Below are 5,899 nucleotides of genomic sequence, written 5' to 3'. Positions count from 1 at the left end.
AAAGCTAGTTATGCCAAGGAGGTAGGTGACATATGAACCAAAACAGAGGGGTGGCAGGAAAAGCGCGAGGCAAGAGAGAAATAACATTTTTTATTGAAGAATTTTGTGCCATGAGCGGATTATGCATGTGATGTGCTTCTCTCTGATTTTTCTCTTTATTTCTCCCTGATACATTTTCTCCCCCTTCTTGATCAATTTCTCAATTCTTCTATGAATCAGATTTTGCTACTTCTGTGATTGAGGATCGTTGCTTCTTCAGTCCTATTCCCAATTTAGTTGTTCTGGTTTATAAATGTTGTCTTGATTCATAATTGATGAACTCATTTAGATATTCAATAATACATTTTTCTCTTTACAAATTGAGCTACTGTTTCACAATTATTGTTCCATTCACATATTTGAGCTTCGTTATCAGTTGTCGGCTAAACTTCTTTCATTATGAGTTGATTGATTGATTTCATTACTTGCTTATATTACCAGAAGTTCAAAACTGAATGTTTTTGGTTCTTTGTTCATTATGGTTTCTTTTAGGGTCGAAGACCTGACGATTAGAGAACTACTTGAGGTTCTTACTATTAGCTTGCTATCTTAACTTATGCAAAGCATGCCTCTCAATGCTCTAATATAAATATATAATTCAGCAGGCAGATAAATAATTGATTACGTATAAGTTAAGTTACAAAACATCATTGCATTCAGTAGTATGCGGGAGGACATAAAGAAGTTTCTTATCAATCCTACATGAATAGTAAATGATAAACATGGAAAGCAAATAACATGCAGTACTTCAACCTCACCTTTGCAGCAAGGACGAAAGTATCATTTGTTTCTGGGAGGAAAAAAAAGGATATAAATAAGCAAGACAAGAAAATAAAGGATCACAACAAATTTAGAATGTTCAAAATTATCACCCCAATAGGAGTCTTACCGTTATCATGTTTGACGAATTTAAGGAGTGCCTCTCTACGACCTGGATCAACGCTCTCACCTGTACAGAGTAGCAAATATGCCATCAGAAGAGATTGCATCATACTTCAAATCGCAAAAGAGTGATGTGCAACACCAGATATCACAGTAATCACAGGGAGCTAAAGTTAAGAAAAGCCATCATCTGAGAAATTTTTAAAAGACCACATGAATATAGCTACACTGTGTTGTTTGTAAAATTAAGCACATAAAACATTGTGCAAATCTTTAGGGAGTCCAAGTCTTTTTCATTTTTCAATCTAATGGACCTTGAAAAAAATTATATAAGGGATAAAAAGCTATCTGAGACTTAGTAGGCCTGAATTGTTAGTATTTGTCTTTGAGTAGTTATGTAGGCAATTATTTAGGTAGTAATTTTGTGTGTACTATTTCTGTATTTAAGCAGTTATAGAATGGTAAGGCAAATAGTATGATGCTCTAAGTGTATGGAGCTTGGGGGAGGTTATTTGCGGGCTAATTGTTGAACGCATAAGGAGGAAACTCCGTTATTGGGAACCCCGTGTTGTACGCATAAGAAGAAATTTTAACAAGTTTTCACAGTATTATTCCTACTGCTTGGTTTGGCAGGAAACTATTACAAAATAAAACCATTGTATATACTCTATTTTTCCTTCAGGCAACCATAGTCTTACCTGCAATATTCATCCAAGTGTTGTTGAACCAGCTGGAATAACCTCATCAACTGGTTCTTCTCCTTTAGTGAAAGCTTCTTGTCTCTGAAAACCACTTGGTGAGAATCCGGCACATTCGCCAAACCCCCCATTCACTTTGTAAACAAACATGTCATCGGTTTCTTTGAACTCCAAGTACTGCGTTCTGCCCGATTTCAGTAGCAGATCGATCGTCTTGCCCGCGCTGAAAAGCACCCTCAGCTCACAATCGATGTTGACTTTCCTAAAATTATCACGGAAGAACGGGTATTCATCGTAGGACACGGTTTCGGCGTCGGAAAAGAAGGGTTGCCGGAGGCGGATGACAATGACGTCGTCGGAAACGATGGCTGTGACGGTAGCAGGGAGAGGATTAGGGGAAGTGAGGTTGAGGAATGAGAGAGAGCGCGCGACGAGCAAAAGGGCACGAAAGTCGTCAATTATTTCAGTTCTAATTTGAATCTAAGAATTTCCAAGTTTTCTGTCGCATAAAAAATAAGGAAAATGAGTTGTATATAGGTTTATAAATAAATATATATAATAAAAGGTAAATTTATAATTAAATGATATAAAAAGATATTAAAATAATAGTATTAAGAGTTTCTAATATGGTTGTATATAAAATTTGAGTTGTGTATATATCATTCTTCAAATTATTGTACCTGTTATGTTTATAGTTTTGTATATAGAATTTTTCTTTCGATATTAAGTTTTATTTCTTCTAATTTACCATTCATTTTAATAACAAATTTTTATATTTAATTAATATAAATAAATTAAAATTAAAATTTAAAATAAAATAATAATATCTTTAATTGTCAAACAAAAAATAAAAATAATAATAATAATGTCAAAGTATCGTCACCCTATTTTATAACAATTATATCTATCATACTATCCTGTTTACTATCGACGATATTTATATATCAGTTATTAGTTTCGATTATAATTATATTATATTTAAATAATTTTAATTAATTAGCTGTATTTTTTTCTTATAAACGTTAACCAGTATTTATAAGATAATGGAAGTAAAACAATTATTCCATAAGTCACATCCTACTATTTCATATATGTATATATAATATCTAAGCTATCAAATTTATAATGTTAACCTATTTTTTTATGACATGAGTTACTTCTAGAGTTATTTAAAACTTTTTTTTATTATTAGGTACGTGTCTACTATTTTGTAGGTCGTTGTCTCTATCTTTATCATCAATTGAAAATAAATAATAAGAATATATCTTCTTTTATGTTTTTTATTTTCTAACACATGTTATTATGTTTCTTAAGCTAAATGTGAGCACATCTAATATATTTTCTCTTTCCCTTGCACAATTTTTTTTTTCTAATTATTTTTAGGTTTGAAGAATCAAAGAGCATAATGGAGGTTTAAAAAAAAACAAAATAATAAAACTAAGGTAACTTTTTTCACATTTTTTTAGTGTCAAAATCTGAAGGACTTTTTCTTATTCTTTCATTTCTCTTTTATCTCTTACACACTTTTTTTTCTTGGTTTTATGTATGTTAAAAAAATAGATTTTGACTTAATTGGATCAAGTATGGTTGTTGAATTTGTGTTTTGATCCACCTGATGTAGTTTAAAGTGTGTTTGGATGAATTAAAGTGAAAATGCAGTGAAAGCATAAAGAGTTACACCGAATTGAATGATGAAGGATAAAAGTTTCCATTGTGTTTGAAGTGCTTGTAGACAAGTGGAGGTTTGACCAACTCCTTAAGATTTCACTAGGCCTTTAGGCTCACTAGCAAAGAGAGATTTGGGAGAAAAAGATTATGAATTCAAAATACTCATTTAACTAAATGTTTAAATTTGAATTACAAAGAGGAAGAAACTCCTTTATATACGCTTATATGTGTGAAGGTAGTATAGGTTTAAGTTACCTTAACCTGGTTAGCCTAGTTAATCGTGATGAACTTTTGGAACTTCTAACCAAGGCAAGGTGTCATGAGGACTTATGTTCTTGTGTTATAAAAACTCTTGCTTGTATATAAAGTGGGAGCTTTTAGAGTGTAATTGTTTATTTAATTATCCTATAGAAATGATAAAAAAATACAAAACTTAAACTAATTATTTTATTTGGTTACATATTAAAATTGATGTCTTATATTGTACATTCTTTTGTTCTTAGTCTTTGTATTTGGTGACTTAGAACTTGTGGATGGTTCTATATCAGGACGTCTTCTTCCTGAAAGCATATGCTGGAAGATTTTTTTGTTTTTGTATGATTTAGAAATTAACGACTCCAACAAAACATTTAATATATTTTAGATGAAGTTTTTATGCATTCTCACTAAAGTGTCAATGACTCCATATCTTATTGTAAGAAAATTTATGCATGTTGTTTTTTCTTCTAACGTTATTAAACAAAGTAATTGTGTCAAATGAGAGATGCAAAGCGAATGCATCCAATAAAGATACTTGATACATCATTCAAAAACAATATAAGAATAAGATATAATTAAAAAAGAAAACTCACTAATATATTTTTACAATTTTAACATATTTATTTTGAATATTTTTCATTGATCTATAAAAAACATTTTCAAACTAAAGTAATTAAATATTTGTTCATTTTTTTTTACTTCATTGTATAATTTTTTTTTTAAAATGGTATACTTATTTTATAAAATCAATATGTATATTAAAAAAATATAAATGTAAAATTCTGGGACAAACAAATAAAATACACAAGAAAATGGTTTAACTGTGTGTTAACATTTTTTGTAACATATGCCAAAAAAACAACATTTGATATAAGTCAAATGATTTTTTGGTTAATGGACTCAGTTATAATGTTGGAAACTACATATATATATATAATCTGTTTAAACACTAGCTTATCGCACAAAGTTACATTATACTACTGCTTTTGTGGGTAAGATTGAGATTCGATGTTGAATGAATATTTGTATTACAATTTTTTTAATAGATGACAGTAACTACTTCTTTTATAGGTATAAATATAATTATTTTTATTTGTATGCAATTCATAAAAAAACTAATTAAATTGAATAAACTTATACTAATTATCTTAAATTATTTCTTGGTCATGTATTGTAGTTGAAAACATGAACATGTCATGTAATATCCAATTTAGTATTTTTTGTTATTGAGTTCTATACTGATAAGGTTAAAAAGACAGAAAGGTTAAAGCCGAAAGATTGGTAGAAAAATGGAAAAGTTAATCAGAAGACTAAAAATTAAATAAGAAATTAATAAACAATTAAATAGTAAAATAGTGTAAAAACAAAGGTAATATATTTAATAAATGTTAGGAACAAAGAGAAAAAACTTAAATGGGTTTTACACATAAATGAGTACTATAAATAGGTTACTAGCTTAAGAGGTAAGTAAAGTAAATTTTATCTCATAATTAACTAAAATCAATTTTAACTTTATCATCAGAGCTCCTTGCAATTACACACCTACCAGTGAGCGGATACCGAGACCAAAGACCGAGAGATCAAATTGACTCAGTCCAGCAAGTAAGAGTCCACAAATCATATCGAAACCCAAACCCAAACCCAAATCAAATAGAATAAGTTTTAAAAGATTATGTCTTAAAAATAAAAATATAAATAGGATTCTTAATTGAGGAATACAAACATATAAAAGTTAAAAGATAATCATTAACCATTAGTATATTCTGTAGTTAGTTGAATACTTCTAAAGTCGCACCTCCCTTATAGCATCTAACTTGTTAGATATGATTATTCTTCAATTAAATACTTTTGGACTAGAAATACCATAATTAGTTTATTGTTACTTTGTCTTAAACTAATATACTACATTGTATCAAACCTACGAAAATTTATGATTTGTAAATTAAACTATATCGGACATTTTTAAATACAATATTTATATTATTTTTTAACTACACATATCATATAAATTTTGATAAAGAAAAATAAGAAAAAGGACCAAATTGATTATTTTAGTTTACTAAATAACTAAGTAGAAAAATTAAATTAGAGTTGGTTTTGCTCTTACGGTATTAACTTATTATTCAAATCGGTTTTAGATTACTCTAGTTTAATACATTTTAAGCTAAACTTTAGTTTTTAAAGAGTTATAATTAGTTAATTAATAAAATATTCATAAAATTGAATACTAGAAAAATATCACAATAAATAATAAAAAGTATATATATATATATTATTTTATTTTTTTAATTTATTTGACAGAATACTAGAAGTTCTCAGGGGTTACTTGCCGATTAACTAAACAAAATAAAAGC

General features: G+C 28.5%; 1 long non-coding RNA gene across 1 annotated transcript; it reads right to left on the bottom strand.

Moving 5' to 3' along the window:
* Positions 1–625: 625 nt before the first annotated feature.
* LOC137831958 (uncharacterized) lies at positions 626–2,123 on the bottom strand. Its single transcript, XR_011084499.1, has 3 exons — positions 1,620–2,123; positions 929–988; positions 626–829 (listed from the first exon to the last, which is right to left on the bottom strand). It is a non-coding gene; the product is annotated as an uncharacterized LOC137831958 (long non-coding RNA).
* Between the last annotated feature and the right edge of the window lie 3,776 nt (positions 2,124–5,899).

This window comes from Phaseolus vulgaris, chromosome 6 (genome assembly GCF_051622355.1).
Source record: "Phaseolus vulgaris cultivar YP4 chromosome 6, ASM5162235v1, whole genome shotgun sequence".
In the NCBI taxonomy this organism is placed as follows: domain Eukaryota; kingdom Viridiplantae; phylum Streptophyta; class Magnoliopsida; order Fabales; family Fabaceae; genus Phaseolus; species Phaseolus vulgaris.
Note: the sequence above shows the minus strand (reverse complement) of the source record. Positions and strands in the feature narration are given on the sequence as shown.